A 17,875-nucleotide genomic window follows, 5' to 3' on the forward strand; every position below is an offset into this window, starting at 1 on the left:
TACATAATACCACCTTGGAAGAACTGAAAACTTACAAACACCTCAGCACTATCTCTGAAAACAGCAGCACAATAAATCTGAACCTTAGGACACTGCTCCCTCCAACCGGGGAGCAGAGTCCAACTTTAACACAGAGTTCAAAGTCAAAAAATAGGCTGGAAAAATGAATAAACAACAACAACAACAACAACAAAGAGAACCTGACCCTAGAAAGTTACCATGGTGACAGGGAAGATCAAAACACAAACTCAGAAGACTACAGTCAAAACTGTTACATCCAAAGCCTCAAAGAAAAATGTTAATTGGCCTCAGGCCAAAAAAAGGATTCCTGAAAGAACTTAAAAAAGATTTGAAAAATCAAATGAGAGGTAGAAGAAAAATTGGGAAAAGAATAATGTAAGAAAAGTTATGCAAGAATAATACAAGAAAGGTGATGCAAGAGATTCATGCAAGAAAATCACAAAAAAAGTGAGACAATTTCCAGTGGCAAGATGGCAGAGTGAGGAAGGAACCCTCTGAAGCCCTCCCAAGTTCCCCTTCTACTGAAAAGTGCCTCAGAACTGATCTAGGAGCAAGGAAGCAACTTACCAGTGTAGTAGGAAAGGTGTATCTCACTGGGCTTGGAGGGGAGCCTTGGCTTTTATGTATCCTTGACCTCTACTGTATTCCTATTACATATAAAGTTAACTCTTGGTTTTAAGTATATTCTATTTGACCTATTAAGGTGCAATTTTCATCCTCTTATTAAACTCTCTTTGGTTTAGGTTTAGGTATCAAGACCATATTTGTAACATAGAAGGAATTTGATAGGGCCCCTTCTTTTTTATTTTTAAAATAGATTTTGCAATATTGAAATTAAATTTGATACAAATGTTTCTTAGAATTTGCTTGTAGTTGCATCTGATTGGCAGGACAGAATCAATATGGCAGAGGAGTAAGAAGAAATATCACCCAGTTTCTCCAATACCACAAACAAAATAGAAAATGTATTCACCTGAATCCTGATCAGGAACTTCACTAAAACTTATAGTGAATCATTTTTCAAGTTCAAGTCAGCACAGGGAGATAGACTTAGCACACTGGGAATAGGATCTGGCCAGGAACACACAGTGGAGAGCAAGGACTGAAACAGGACTGAGGCTAAGCACTTGGGTAAGAGGCACTGTGGCAGGAAGAGATCCCTGAATTAGTACAGGATGTGGGAATCATACCATCTGGCAGTTCTATCATTCACTAGCCAAGTATAGGTCAAAGATACAAGGCAGACAGAGCAGGGACCCAGTTCCAGCCTCCAGTCTAACCTGAAACCTGCTTTGGAACAACCAAGGCAGGAAGCCCAGACCAAAAAGGAGTCTGCAGTTTCGTCATCAATCCCCAGAGTTTCCTAGCTGACTGATAGTGGCTACGTCTAGCACCCTCTACCAGAACTGCCAGCCAGGAGTTGCTCATACCCAAACCTGAGTTAGAAACTTTCAGACCTCCACCCAAGAGGGGAATGAACAGACTTTTCCTTTGAGCACATAACTTTGAGAGAAGTGAGCCAATGAATGTCCTGAGCCTGAGCTGTTCCTGAAGTCCTAGAATAACACAATATCCAACACCCCAAGAAAACAGCAGAAGAGTTCAAGAAGATAAAAAGTAAGCCCAGACATCCACCCCAAAAGTAAGCAGAGCCCAGCCTCAATATAAAATCCAAAGTCAGGAGGTGGGTTCAAAGAATGAGGAAACAAAAAAGAACCCCACCATAAAAAGCTATTATGGTGGCACAAATGCTTAAGATCTAGACCCAGAAGACAATGACACCAAAACATCTGCAAGCAAAAGTTTAGAGGAAAAGTTTGTACAACTTAGGCACAAACTGAATGAGAATTCCTGGAAGAGATGAAATAAGAGGTTTTTTTTAAGACTTTAAATTTTTTTATAAATGAAACGAGAACACTTAAGGAATAAAGGAAAATAAATGATAGCTGTGGAGGAAAGAATTGAAAGGTTACAATTTGATACAACAAGATAAAATCTTGCACAGGTGACAAGTTATTTGAAAGTTAGAATGGACCAAGAGAAAGCCAATGACTCTATGAGACAATAAAAAATATTAAAACAAAACCAAAAGATTGAAAAAATAAAAGAAACTATAAGGTATCTCATAGCAAAAACAAGTGCCCTGGGAAAAAAAGATCAAGGAGAAAATAATTAAGAATCATTGGGTCATCTGATATTTATGATCAAAAAAGGAGCCTAGACATTCTCTTTCAAGAAATCATAGAAAACAAACACTCCTTGGATGTCTTAGAACCAGAAGGCAAAGTAAAATAGAAAAGAATCCACCAATCATCTCCTGAAAGAAACCCCAAAATGAACAGTCCCAGGAATATCACAGCCCAAACTCAGAGCTTCCAAGTCAAAGAAAAATATCTATTAAAAATAGCCAGAAAAAAGTATTCAAGTACCAAGGAGTCACAGTCAGGATCACATACAATTTATCATTCACTAGTATAAAGGAGTAGAGACCTTGGAATATGGTGCTCCAGAAGCCAAAGGATCTTGGCTTGCAACCAAGAATAACTTGCCCCACAAAACTAAGTATAATCCTATGGGGTTTGGGGAAGAGGGAGGGGAGGGGGGATGGATCTTTAATGAAATAGAGGACTTCTATGCATTCCTGATGAAAAGGTCACAATGTAACTGAATATGATCCTAAAGGAGAGAAATAGAACTTTAATGAAATAGAGAATTTAAAAGCATTTCTGAAATCCCCTGTTCTGAAAACACCAGACTTGCACAGAAACTTTGAAATACAAAATGTAGTAATCAAGAGAGACATACAAAAGTAAACTTCAGCAAACAATCGTAAAAGACTAAAGAAAGATAAAAATGTTCTAATGTAAGGAGATGATACATGGGTCACCTCAGAACTCTATCATCATCAGAGGTAATAGAAAGAGTCTAATTATACAGCAGATCTGGGATTTGTTCTATTATGTCTTGATCTCCAGAGAAGAAGGGAAGTAGAGGGGAAGAGGAATAATCAGTGAAAGCAAAATTAAGAAAAAAGTTATGCCGGAGAAGCAGGGTGCTTCTAAGATTTTTTAGTTGCATGCCCATGTAGTTGATCTATGCTTTCTTTTTTATTTAATGGAAGTGGTTAGATACTCCACATACGGAATCTTTTCCAGTCCCCTCATTATTCCTGGTTACCTTCCTCTGTATGTTCTCTAGTATAACATTATGTTTCCTAAAAATGTGGTTCTCAGGGCAGAACATATATACATGTACATAGGACCTTATCAGGCATTAATATTTATTCTAAAATCTAGTATTTTGTCATTTTGTTGACTAAGTGAAAAGCATTTGCTTTACCAAATAAAATCGACTGAGCATTTCATTTTCTAATCTTTCCCTGTCTATATCTGATCCTGGCCTCCACACCCCTTGAATAAAGTCACCTGCTGAAACCCCTCTCAAGGTAGGGGCCAGTTTTTCCATGAAGTGTTCTCCAAGCCTCCAAATTAAAAATGGTCCTTCCCTGCTACATGTGTCCTAGGTACTTAAGAGAGTCCAATTCATATCATAGTTATCTTGTCCAACAGTCAGTCACCAAGCACTCAGGAAGCTCTTGCGGTGTGCCACATACTGGTGCTTGTCTATCTACTAGGTACCTGGTCATAAGCTCCTTGAGGACAAGTTGTATATCACTTGCCCTCATCATATCCCTCTCAGCACATTCCCTGCCTATGGCAGGTGCTTAAGAAATACAAATTTGTTGAATTTCAGTCAGATGTTTCAACGTTCTCTTCAAGTAACAAAGACTAGATGCTATTTCGATCTGTGGTTTTCTTCCTCCATCTAGTGGCCGTCAGCTTAGCATCATGGTCAGATGGATTGCAAGCTTTCTAGGTCTCCTTAAGGTTGATGAAGCACTTCCTTCACCACAAGGCTGTGAGGTGTGTGGTGTGAATTATTGTTATTGCCCTGTACCCCAGATGGGGAAACTGAGGCTCAGGCAGGATTAAGTCAGAGTTGGAGTGGATCTTCTCAATTGGAGGCTGATGTTGGGATGGCCCCACAGTGAGCTCATGGCCCTTCCAAAGCCAAGCATGGAGATGGTGAAGGGAGAGAATCTCAGAGCTGGACAGAGCCTTAAAGGTCAAGTCTACTCCAACATGTGCTCTCTTCTTAACATATGCAGGAAGGGGTTGGACCAGCTTCTACTCAGCCCTCTGCTTGGGGGACACCTACTATTTCTCAAGGCAGGCAATTCTGCCTTCAGGAGCTCTCATTTTTAGGGAATTCTTCTTTCTGTAGAAAGGCTGAACGGGACATTCTGCTCAGCTCATTCAATTACCACTCTTGGTTCTGTCCAACCATATGGAAGCTTTGGGACCTGGTTTTGGCCACGTGATGACCAAGGCTGAAAGGACTCTGCATGTCAGTCAGTCAATAAGTCAAAATAAAAACAGTCCCTGTCCTCAAGGAGCTTAAATTCTAATGGGAAGAGATGCACCTAAGACAGAGCTAAAATGCGTTGAGGAAGATGCAGGGTACCCAGCTGGGGGGCATGGTAGAGGAAATCTGGAGTGAGGCCTCAAAGCGATGAGGCATGGCTCCCCTGGGCAACCACCTTCCATGGAGATTAGGGTAGAACCAGCCAAGCAGAGACACAGGTTACCATGAATGTGTGGATTCTGGGCTGGCGTGAGGTGGTACAAACTGAGTGGTCTCTTGGTCTTTCCCCATCCTGTGAGGGAGCCAGGGGGCTGCACCTGTTAAGGCCTCAGGCTCTCTCCGGGTGGCATCATGAAATGCCAAATGTTTCAGTGAAGGGTAGGGAAGGCACACCCTTTCTCCACTCCAATATCATCGCAGGATGGTCCTGATTACATGGAGTCTCTGGATCACATGCCCTGCCTAAGCAGGCCTGAGCCTGGGTTTGGGCTGACTCATCTACATCTCTTGTTTTCAGATCTTGGGCAAGCAAGCTCTTATCTCAGGATGGGCACATCAGGGTGTGGAGGCAATCCTAGTGAACAGGTGAGTTTGATGCATCCCAGTCCCATTGGGTCCTAGTTGAAGGACAGAAAAGGAGGTAGTCATTAGCAACTGACCTTATTATCTTTTCCCCTAAACTCTCACCTCTAATCCTCATTTTCCTATCCTTGTTGAGGATATCACCATCCTCCCAGTCCTGTAGGCTTTCAGCCAAGGTGTCACCCAGTCTTCTTCTTCTTTCTCACCCCTCATACTCAATCTGCTGTGAAGTCCCGTACGTTCTACCTTTGTAACATCTCCCAAACATGCCCTCTACTCTCCCCTGCCCCTGTGCCTGCCCTAGGGCAGGCCCTCATCACCTGAACTATTGGGGTAGCTGCTGGTAGGTCCACCTGACTCAGGTCTCTTCCCACTGCAGTCCATCCCCCATTCAGCCACTATGGTGATCTTCCTAAAGCCCAGGTCTGACCACACATGTACACAAAACACAATACAAAGTAAATGGTCTGCTTCATTCTGTGATCCAATTCCATACCTCTTTCTCTGGATGTGGAAGGCTAGTCATAAATTCTTATCAAGCCTGTGTGAAGCCTTCTATGTAGCAGCATTCCTACTGAGTAAATTTTTAAAGGCCTGGTAAACTTCTCATGATAAGGCTAGTTCAACTGAGTATTATCTTGCCTTAGAAAAAACCCAAACTTCCTCCCCAAGGTAAAACACCTTTTGGTACTTCTTAGGAATTTATGATTATTAAGAATTTCTAACATCAGGATAAATTGCAAGACTTTTTTTAGAAAGGGAAATACTTTTTTTTACAAAGAAATGCTTTGCAAATTTTTTTTGTGTGATTTTTAAAGGTTTACTAAATTTCCATTTGCAAGCTAATTTGTTGCAATAATTTGATACTGATAAAAATTATATCCAAACCTACTGTGAATTTTCTAAGTTTCACTCTTAGGTTTGTTGTGTCCTTGGATGGTCTTAAATAGGAGCTTTCATTGGTTCATCCTTCAGGTATTCTAAGAAAGGGCACCAATCTTATCTGTCTTATTGAGTTTCAGGGGTGCTGGGGATCCCAAAATACTGACATGCTGGGTCCTGCTCGAATGAATTCGATTCAAGTCTTCCTAAAGCCAAAGAAAAACAAAGTTTATTAAAGATTCACCAAACTGGGTTGACTTTTAAGGAGCCTAAGAATTTGTAATGCTTGTATTCACAAGCGGGCCAGATAGAATCCCAGCTAGACAGAGACTGAGCTGGATTGAATCTGAGCACCTTCATGGAGGCAAGATGTAACTTAAATACAGAAATGACTGTAGGAGGGATCTGGGGGTGGTCTGGTAGTCTAGGGTGATGGGAGGAAGGGTTTAGGAAGGATCTTGAGGAGAAGTCCAAGGAGGGGGTTCAAGTGCTGGAAACAGCCGGAGGTAATCAGGAGATATTGGACAATGGAGGGCCTGGGCCAAAAGCAGATGTCACCAGGTAGTCTGGGGTCCCAGGGATGGTCTCTATAGATCAAACCCAGGGAGGATCCTGATGGGAGTGGCTGGTAATAGGATCAAAGGGAGGAATATCAAAAGAATGCTAAATAGAAGGTAGGGAGTATCTGGCCTGGGAGAAATGGAAGGGGAATCCAAGGAGCCCCCCACTCCCCAAAGGCCAGACTTTCCAGGGGCCCTTCAGACTACTGGGACAAAAGCTCTCCTGACCCAAAGGGAAAAGATCTTGCCTTGGGCTTGTACCCCATCATGTCTGAAAAGTTCAATGTTCCACTGTAAATTTTTAAGGGATGGACATAGAAGTGAAAAGTCAAAACAGCTAAAATCATCTTGTCAGAGTCTGAAAGTTTTGTGATTGATCTTTAAGGAGTTTTGAAATACCTCCTCTCAACCCTGGTCACTCCCATCCCCCACTCCCTCCCTTTGAGTCAAGAAGGTATTTCGGTAGAGGTTTTTTTTTTTTCCGTTAACTCTCTCATCCCAGATCAGATTAGGAAGAGTTTCATCTTTCCCCATCTGGCAAAAGGAAGGAGGAGGAGGGGCAGCTGTTACAGCCTGGAAGTATCCAGCACACAGCCACAGCCCTGGGGAAAGAGTGAAGAGGGAGGGGTCAAGATAAAGAAGCTAGGCAGTCGCTGTCTGCACTTGGTAAGACATCCTATCCTTCTGTCAATAATTTTTATATGATCTGTAATTGCAATTGATGTCATCTGAAGTTTATTGTTTGTGTTACAGCTAAAACAATTTGGTTATCATTTATGAAAATTGTAAGTTTGCTTGTTATAGTTTTAATGCTAAAACCTAAAACTGGTAATTGATTGCTATGTGTTTTATATGGAAAGGAGGATTCTGCCCATTCAGAGCAGTCATCAGGCTAGTCAAAAAGTCCAGCCCCCAGCAGCTCTGAGGAGTTTGTTTGAGTAATGGAGTTCCTAAAGAAGGAGCTTGTTTTGGTCAGAATTTACAAATATATAGAAATGATCTCTAGTGATTGACTTTTGCTTGAGGACAAGTTTAAATTGGAGATGAAAGTCCTGGTAAAATTTTTGCTTAATGAAACTTGCCATCTGAGGTAAAAGCTCTTGGGACTATATCGAACTATGTTTTGAGTTATCTGATGGATCATAGAAAAATCCATCAGTAGTCAATAGTCAATAAACCACCATCTGAGAGAAATGCCACAAGCTACTCAGAGAAAATATGACTGTAACAGGTGGAGATCTTCCTCTAGAAAAGCTGAGAGAACAATCCTAACCTCTGCCTAGGATAGGATCCTCCTGGTTCAGTTTCTCCATTGTGTTCCTTTGAAAAGGAATGTTTCTCATCTGAATATTCCTGAGTCTGACTATGAGATGGAATTAATAATATTTGTTTGCAAACCCGTGATGTTTTATCTAGTCATGTCCTTGTTTTTCCTTTTTATGGCAAATTTCTGTAATCAAGGCAAGTGGTTAATCTGAATGGATAGTTATTCTGGACCCCAGATGGGTAACTTAGTTCTCTTGCATAGCCATGTGAAAGATTAAATCCCTGGAATAGAACATTCTTTATGAATGATATGGAAATAATTAGACAAAATGAAAAGAAGTTTGTGAATTAATGTACAAACACAATGTTGAATCATTATCCCATAGACTAAGGCTACTTTACATCTGAACTACTACATTAAAGTGTGTGTTTATGATCTGAGCTATTCAGCCTAAGATTATATTCCTTTTTACATCTTAAACAACTTAGTAAATGGATATCAACAAAGGAACCTCTTCTACTTGAGCTATCAGATGTCTTCTTTAGGAGGGAGAAAGACTGACTTGGGAGAAAGCAGCTCAGAGGATGGAATCAGATGTGTATCCCATAGAGGTAAATCTAGGCTGGAAGGTCTCTGGAGGATGCCCTTTGCTGGTCTTCTCCCCTTTCAACAGGTAGTTCATGAAGGTGCTGTTGCTTTCTCCAGTGTCCATCCTTCCAGCCATCATTTCTGGTGTATTTGGCTGGTGGGAGGTGTTGAAGGATCCCTCCACCTCCCCCATAATTCTATCAACTTGTTCTTTAACAGCCCTCATCAGATGGTCTAGGCATTATTCCCTAGGCAACCTAGAACCTTATGGGTCCCATCAGTCCCCTTTTCACTCCACTTGCTCTAGTGCATCCTAACACATGATGTTCTTCAAATTTTTGATCAAAACTCATCTAGCCTATGATGTCCTCAATACTTCCTCACCCCCTTTCCTGTAACCCCTTTTTGAGCTTAATAGTCAAGATGCCAAGTAATGATGTGCTAAAGAAACTGGGTGTTTAGATTAAAGAATTAAAGCCCTGGATGGAAGGATAATAATTATCTCTACATATCTGAGCAGTTATGGAATAGGGAATGAAATTATTCATGGTTGGGTCTATGGGCAAATATAGGACCAAGGAAGCAGCTAGGTGGTGCCGCAGTGTATAGAGGGATGGGTTTAGAGTTGAGAAGATGAGTTCAAATTTGACCTCAGACACTTACTAGCTGTGTAATCCTGGGCAGGTCACTTAACCTCTGCTGCCTCAGTTTACTCAACTGTAAAATGAGGATAATAATAACTTTGACGAGCTTTCTATGAAGTTTACATGAAATAATATTTGTAAAGTGCTTTAACCCAATGCCTAGCATATAGTTGATACTGTATAAATGCTTATTCTTTCTTTTGTCCTCTATTCCAAGGGATGAGACTACATATGGGAGTAGAAAGAACACTAGATTTGAAGGCAGGAGACATGGGTTCAAATCCTGATTTGAATCATGTGACCCTGGACAAGTCACTAATCTCTTTGGGCTTCACTTTCTTCACCTTTAAAGTAAGGAGGTTTTAATAGATGATCTCTACATCCCTTTTGATTCTCAAATCTTATGATAAATGGATTCTTGTGACAAATCAGTAAGCATTTGTTAAGTGGCTACTGTGTGCCAGGTGCTGTGCTAAATATCAGGGATTCCAAGTCCCTGCCCTCAAGGTTCTCACACTCTAGTGATAAGTTAGAAGGAGGATGATGGCGGCTCACACATAAGGAATGATCAGGACCATGTATAAGTGAAAGGGGCTACTTCAGGAGGTTGGGGCAGCTAGGTGGTGCAGTGGGTAGAGCACCAGAGCAGGAGTCAGGAGGACCTGAGTTCAAATCTCACCTCAGACACTTGACACTCACTAGCTGTGTGACCTTTGGCAAGTCACTTAACCCCAATTGCCTCATCCTGAGTCATCTCCAGTTATCCTGATGAATATCTGGTCACTGGATCCAGATGGCTCTGGAGGAGAAATGAGGCTGGTGACCTGCACAGCCCTCTCTCACTCAAAACAAAGTCAAGTGCAAATCATGTCATCATTTCTCTCATGGCATGGTCTTCTTTGGCAACGAAGGATGAACACGCACATAAATGGATATTTGGCCTAGTCATCTGTCTGTTACTATATATACGTCTGTATGGAATAAGATCCTTAAATGTCTTAAAATAATGTTAGAATAATTGAGTATTGGGGCAACCGATTGAGGGACCTCGATGTTATTTTATTAATTACTGAAACTAGATCAGAAACATCTTCAATTTGAGGAAAAGAATTTCAGTGCAATTTTCTTAGAGGTAACATGTTTTGTATTAATGAAAAAGTCAAACTTCATTCAAAGTTTGTAGTATTGTGGAAATAATACCTCTTTATACTGCGTGTTCTGTGTTCTGTGGTACAAACATGTTTTATTATAAACAACTTAGTGATATGCACTGTTTTGGAATTAATTACTTATGGATCCTCCTAAATATTTTATGATAACTGGAAAAAGTCAGTCTCTTATAAGTAAATTTATCTGTGTAACTATTGAACTCAAGGGTAGAAAGCTTCTATGTACAAAGTGTTGTTACTTCTATTTACATGTATAGAGTTGGATCCTCCATAGCATCTGAGCCTCTAAAAGGAATTGGAATCAGAGTGGAAACTTTTGAGAAAATAATAAGATCAGAAAACCCTGTATGTAAAGCAAATAATATCATAGGGCTCTTGGTTTCTTTCTTTGTTTTTCTTCTTTTCTGACATCACTTTTAATGCTCCTTCTATTTGGGGCTTGCCTATTGCACTTGCTTGTCAGATTTGTGTCTCCTAGATTATGCTGTCCACTTGCAGATGGTCATGCAAGAAGGACACCTGTTCCACACTCTCCTCATTCCCTGGACGTTCCTTCAGCCTCATTTTGCTCCCTTCCCCACTCTGACTCAGACAGGGACAATTCCTTTGTCCCTCTCCCAAAAGCATTTGGGTAGGTGGTGAGACAGACAGGAGTGCTGAGGCAGAGAAACAAGCAGGAGGCAGGAGGTGAGATGTGAGATAAGATGTAGAGTGTGACTAGCCAGGAAAGTGATCAAAGAAGATTTTGAAGCCCTTCACCATGGGGACTTACCTGTGTGCTTTATAGCTGTGTTCTGGGCTCCACCTTGGACCACTTCTGTTTCTAGCCCCCTGATTCCTGATTCCTACTCTGTGCCAAAGATTAGGTCTGCTTCCTCAGGACTGGAAATCTAATGTCAATTCAAATAGGGAACTCTGTGGGGCAAGACAGAGTACATGATTGCTGGGTGTGTTACCATCATTCCCAGTATACTAGCCAACTCCCCATAGCTCTTCCCCCATTCCCTGAAGACACTGCATGGAATTTATCCTTTGAGCACTCAAAGGGTATTACAGGCAGCTTCTTGGATGTAAGACATCCATGCCAGCCTGATATCTCCCTCTACCTCCTCTTGGGAGTCATGGTTTCTCTCCCTTCTTTCCCCAATTCTGACCCCATTATTATTAATCATTTTACTGCTCTTATATTTGGTACATGATTGTTTAATCTCCTAGTTGGCTTTGTGTCTTCTCACCCACAGAAATTTCACCTTCAACTGTTAGGATGTCAACCCCTTCCCTTGGTGATCCCAAGTGTTTTGCCTCTCTCCACCCTGAACTCAACTGGCATCACATTCCCCACCCCTACGATGATTTCTCAACCTGTTCTTGGCCCCTGAAGTGGACTCTTTGCCCTTGTTCAGCAGGAAGCAGCTAATGAAGACAATGACCTTCACCCCTCTTTCCTGAAAGATTTCTCCTGCCTAATGATTGAGTGGGGAAATGATGTGCATACAAAGGTGCCCTAAGGGTTAATCTTAAGGGTTGCTTTTTCAGTACCATGTGAGGCCCCTCTTGAGCTTGAGGACATCCTGGAGTCTCTTCCCCTTATCTTGAAATACCATAAAACTTCCCCTTATCCTGGACCATAAAATTCCTTGTCTCCACCCCCCTTCTCATCCTGGATCATGGGATTCCCTTGTCTCCCTTATCTTGTGTCATTTATCATCCTCATCCTGTGTCCTTATATAAGCCTGGTTCTTTTCCTAAATCAGTGCCTTTGTTTAGCTCCTTGCTAAATCTCAGGTTCACGGCTTTTGAGTCAGTAAAGCTCCTAATGGCTAAAGAGAAACTTTTTCAAATCTGAACCACCTCTCCCAATTCTGATCCCTCAACACCACCACCTAGTGTCTCTGTGGTTGGGTGAATATCGACTTTTTTTGTCTTTGGTAATTGGCAGCCATTAGGTGAATACCCAGACTGGTTCTCACCAAACAATATTGGCACTATTAACTTAGTGCTCTAAGTCTGGACTGCATATCCTTTTTCCCACACAGCTAAATCATCTCAGATGAATAGGTACTAGAACCCTGACTGACCAAGAAGAAAGAATCTCCTACCTTCAGGCCTTCGTGCAGTCCTTGTAATTCAAGCAGGATCTAAGTTTAGGACTTGAGACAGTCCTGGAAGTTTGGCCTATATTTCAAATTAATACTAACTGGGAATCAAAGGAGTTCTATGGATATTAAGTGGACTGGAGATGTGGGACCCAGATAAAACAGAAAGCCCAAGGTGAAAGGTACACCAACTTATCTGAGCTATCCCAAATAGAGTCCGCAGATCTGAACTCTGAGTGAAATAGTTAGACCCAAGATGATCTCAAATGGCAATTTCTCCTTGTGGATAATTTCAACTTAGACAAAACTCTTCCCTTTAGAAGTGTCCCAAAAGGGAGTTACAAGCCAGCAAGTCAGTGTCTGGCTTTAGGATTTGGGTGTGAATCTCTTGGGACAGTCTGAGAAGATCAGAAGAAAAGTCCCAGGACAAGGTTGGGTTCCTGCACAATAAACACTGGGTAAGAATTAACAAGGGGCAAGCCACTTAAACAACAAGTGTCAAGCCCTGGGGTTAACTGGGTTGGAAGACTGCCTCACCCCCCAGCCACTAGAACTGTTACTCCCAGAAAGTGAGGGGAGTTGGGCATCTGAGCCAGGGAAGATTGAGGGAACCTCTGCTGACAAGGAACACCAGAACTAGCTGTGCTGCCGAGGGTAGAGGCGAGAAGAAACCAGCACTCACCTGGTGAGTGCAGAAGCAGTGGGGAAGAATGCATCTGACTGTGGGCACTTACAGGAGGCTGGAGGTTTGGCTTTGGTTCCAGACTAGAGGGGAGAACTGAAGATCTGAGATCAGAAGCACCATCCCCCATGCTCCAGGACTAGAGGTGAATACAAAAATTAAGTCATTACTTTAAAAAAAAAGCACAGGCAAAAGAGAAAGAATCCAATTACAGCAAGTTATCATGGGAATAGAGAAGACCAGGGTTCATCTTCAGAGGAGGATACTGAAGCAAAGAAATCTTCTTTTACTCCATAGAGTAATGTCAAATGGTCATCTGCTCAAAAAGAATTTATAGAGGAACTTTTAAAAGACTAAAATTCAAATGAGAGAGACTGAGGAAAAACTAAAGAAAAAAAGAACAATCTAAGAAAAACTAAAAGATTATGAAAAGAAAGTCAACCAATTGGAAAAGAAGTTCTAGAATCTTAAGGAAGAAAATGACTCCTTGAAAATGAGAATTGGGCAAAGGGAAGCCAGCAAAATTATAAGAGATCAAGAAATAATAAAACAATATACAAAGAATGAAAAAAATAGAAGAGAAAGTGAAATATTTCATAAGAAATACAACTAGTTTGGAGACCAGATCAAGAAGAGAAAATATAAGAATAATTGGACCATGTAAAAGCTATCAAAGAAAAAGAATATTGATACAATAATATAAGAAATAATTAAGGAAAATTGTCCTGAAGTATTAGAACAAGGGGGGAAAGTAAAAATAGAAAAAATCCACCGATCACCACTTGAAAGAGATCCTATGAGGAAAACTCATAGAAATATTATACTCAAATCCTGAAACCCCCAGCTCAAAGATAAAATATTAAGAAAAAGAAAAAAATTTAAATATGAGAGTGCCATAAGTAGAATCACACAAGACCTACCAGCAGTCACACTAAAAGACCTCAGGTCTGGTTATACCATATATCAAAGTTCTTGGCAAAGAACTGGGGTTTTGGCTGAAAATAAAAGTTAAAGCAAAGTTAAGCATAATCATGAATGAAAAAAATGGACATTTGATCAACTGTCAGACTTTCAGGACTTTATTTTAAAAAATGAACTTAATAGAAGATTTGATATACAAGAGCTAAGAGAAACATAAGGTACAAACCAAAGATTGATTACAAGGGATACAATAAGGACAGACCATTTACCTTTTACGTATGTAAAGTGTAAAACATATATCTAAGATTGTCACTAGTAACTGGGTAGTTCATAAGAAAGATTGGGGTAGATCTGAGTATGATATGACTTTGAAAAGTAAAACAATTTAGGAGCAGCGAAAAAGAGTAATTATCTTACTTAAATGAGATGCAAGAGGAAGAACCAACACAGAGGAATTAGATGAGGGAGGAGGGCTGGTAGTTCTGGTAACCTACTTTCATCAGAAATGAGTTCAAGAGGGAACAATTCATATACATCTAGAACAGTATAAAAGTTTTCTAAATTCAGAAGAAATAAAATAGTAAGGGCATAGGAAGGGGGGAAAGGATAAGGGAGGGATCTGTAGAGGGGAGGGGGAGGGAATAGGTCAAAGGGGGTTATAGAAGGGTGTTTAGATTTGTGAGAATGGGAAGATAAGGGAGGGATCCTTGTGGGGGGGTAGGTTAGGTAATAGGAGTGCAAAAGAGCAGGTAGAAGTAAAGAAGAGGAGTCAATAGGGATAGGAAATAAGAGATACACACAAACGTAAAAACAAAGATCAGGAGTAGAATTTGTTAGGGAAAATATATGTCTATATGTCTATATGTGTATATATGTGTATGTGTATGTATATATCTATATCTAAATGTACCCACACCTAACTGTAGCTTGGGGTGGGGGGGGAGAACAAAGTAAAAAGTGCACAGCAGAGAACAAAAGAACATTTACAAGGAAGCAAAGAAAAGAGGGACAGCTGAACATAATGTGTAGTATTTATCATACAGGCTTTCTTGAAATGAAAATTTATTGGTACATATTTTGAATCCTCTCATATTCTGCTATGCACATGACATACTTTTCTTTTCTTACTTTGTATTTAAGTTTCAATATTTAAGTTTCAGATTTTTTTCTTTATTCTGTATTTGAGTTCTGTTGTTTGAATCTAAAATTAAAAGAAAGAAACAAAGAAAGAAACAGAAAGAAACAAAGAAACAAAGAAAAAACCATCAACAGCTGAAAGTCAATCAGTGCCAACATACTGATGAGCCACTGTTCAAGTGTAACAACAAAGATCATGGAAAATATTTTTCTTCCCCAGCCATCTAAAATGACATAAAGGATATATGTGCCAAAAGTGGTTGTTCCTTTATGGCAAAAACAAGGACAGAGCTACAGAAACATATGAAGGAAACTCATAAGAGGAGAGAACGTGTGATCTATGTGGAAAACGTTTAAATGCAGAGACTACCTTAAACAGCATAAGAAAATTTATGCCCCAGAGCAAGAGGTGTACCAATGCTCAAGAGAAAGCTGTGGCAGATGGTACACAACTGTATTCAATCTTCAAAGCCATATTCTTTCTTTTCATCAGGAGCAGCACCCATTTATTTGTGAGCATGCTGGCTGTGGAAAATCATTTGCCATGGAACAAAGTCTTACAAGACATGCTGTTATATACAATCCTGACAAGAGAAAATTAAAGATCAAAGTGAAACCACCCTTTGGAAAATAGAGTCTGCCCTCTCACCTCAGCGGATACGTTCTTCCCCAAACTAAAGAAACATTTAAAAATGGAAAGTCATCAGACTATTTTGAAGAAAACATGGTCTTAACTGTTGCAACACTGACCATATGTAGATTTATGTAAATACATTTTTTATTAAAAAAAATTTTAAAAAAGACTTTCTTGCCTACACTAAATTTTTTAAAGAAGTTGCAGGCAGCCCTTTTGCCAGTCTTTGTGGTGTGATAGGTGTGGTATTTGTATTTATGTATATATGACTGGAGACAACTAATCCTGAGAGTAGAGCTTTGAATATTTTCTGTTTGTTTGTCCATTAACCTGTTAGTATGTTTGTAGTCTGTTAGTCTCTGGGCTTATGTGGCTCTCAAAAGCTTATGTCAATGTAATTGTACACACCCTTGTTAATCACTCTGGGAAGCTCTGAGCTTTCAAAAAGATTTCCCCTTTACTTCCCAGACCGGTACAGTTGGGGATGGTTAGGATTAGATTAACACTTAAAATCAAGGGAATCAAACTCTCTCCAGGAAAACAGGTTCCTGGTTTTACAACAAGAAGAAAAAAATAAGCTTGTAAGGAAATATTCGAAATTAATTGTATACTTGAGAGTTTTGCAAATTAAGGTGAAGTAGGAATCAATTTAGGAATAACTTTTGAACTTAGAAATTTTGTTGTAAATTATATGAGATTACTATTCATTTTTATAACAGATTCAGTTTTATCATTTCATGGATAAGAAAAAAGGAGACCTCCAGATGTCCCTGTTCTTGTGTCCTGTACCTTTAATTTTTTGTTTTAATTTGAAATAATTGATAGCCCCCTACCTGTCCTAAGCCGTGTGGCCCTTCAAGAGGGAATTTCAGCTACATTTCAAAGAAAATTGAACCAAAAACTCCTTCCTTTCTCTCTCTCTCTCTCTCTTTCTCTCTCTCTCTCTCTCATAAATTTCCTGGATACTTCTTTCTGTGTCAAGTATGTTTTTAACATAGAACATTTTCCCCATGTTTAACCAGGCTAACGTGATTTTTATTAGACTATACAAACCTTTCTCACCTCTTGATCTCTCTACCTGGAGACATAAAAAAGTTCCAGGAAATAATGCAACAGGAGAGCAAGAATCATTCTATTTATTTATTTATTTATTTATTTATTTATTTATTTATTTATTTATTTATTTATTTATTTATTTATTTATTTATTTATTCATTCATTCATTCATTCATTCATTTATTTATTTATTTATTTATTCATTCATTCAATCATTCATTCATTTATTTATTTAACTTTTAACATTCATTTTAACAAAATTTTGGGTTCCAAATTTTCTCCCCTTTTGTCCCCTCCCCCCACCCCAAAACACCAAGCATTCTAATTGCCCCTATCACCAGTCTGCCCTCTCTTCTATCATCCCTCTCTGCCCTTGTCTCCATCTTCTCTTTTGTCCTGTAGGGCCAGATAACTTTCTATACCCCTTTACCTGTATTTCTTGTTTCCTAGTGGCAAGAACAGTACTCGACAGTTGTTCCTAACACTTTGAATTCCAACTTCTCTTCCTCCCTCCCTCCCCACCCCTTCCCTTTGGAAGGCAAGCAATTCAATATAGGCCAAATCTGTGTAGTTTTGCAAATGGCTTCCATAATAGTCGTGTTGTATAAGACTGACTATATTTCCTTCCATCCTGTTCTGCTTCCAATTACTTCTATTCTCTCTTTTGATCCTGTCCCTCCCCATGAGTGTCGACCTCAAATTGCTCCCTCCTCCGCATGCCCTCCCTTCCATCATCCCCCCCACCCTGCTTATCCCCTTATCCTCCACTTTCCTGTCTTGTAAGACAGGTTTTCATACCAAAATAAGCGTGCATTTTATTCCTTCCTTTAGTGGAATGTGATGAGAGTAAACTTCATGTTTTTTTCTCACCACCCCTCTTTATCCCTCCACTAATCAGTCTTTTGCTTGCCTCTTTTATGAGAGATAATTTGCCCCATTCAATTTCTCCCTTTCTCCTCCCAATATATTTCTCTCTCACTGCTTGATTTCATTTTTTTAAGATATGAGCCCATCCTCTTCAATTCACTCTGTGCACTCTGTCTCTATGTGTGTGTGTGCGTGTGCGAGTGCATGTGTGTGTGTGTGTAATCCCACCCAGTACCCAGACACTGAATAGTTTCAAGAGTTACAAATATTGTCTTTCCATGTAGGAATTTAAACAGTTCAACTTTAGTAAGTCCCTTATGACTTCTCTTTGCTGTTTACCTTTT

The 17,875-nt window shown here is 39.9% G+C and overlaps 1 pseudogene; it reads left to right on the forward strand.

Moving 5' to 3' along the window:
- Positions 1–4,368: 4,368 nt before the first annotated feature.
- Positions 4,369–15,743, forward strand: LOC140516257 (transcription factor IIIA pseudogene; annotated as a pseudogene).
- The last annotated feature ends 2,132 nt before the right edge of the window (positions 15,744–17,875 follow it).

Source organism: Notamacropus eugenii, chromosome X, assembly GCF_028372415.1.
Source record: "Notamacropus eugenii isolate mMacEug1 chromosome X, mMacEug1.pri_v2, whole genome shotgun sequence".
Taxonomy (NCBI): Eukaryota; Metazoa; Chordata; class Mammalia; order Diprotodontia; family Macropodidae; genus Notamacropus; species Notamacropus eugenii.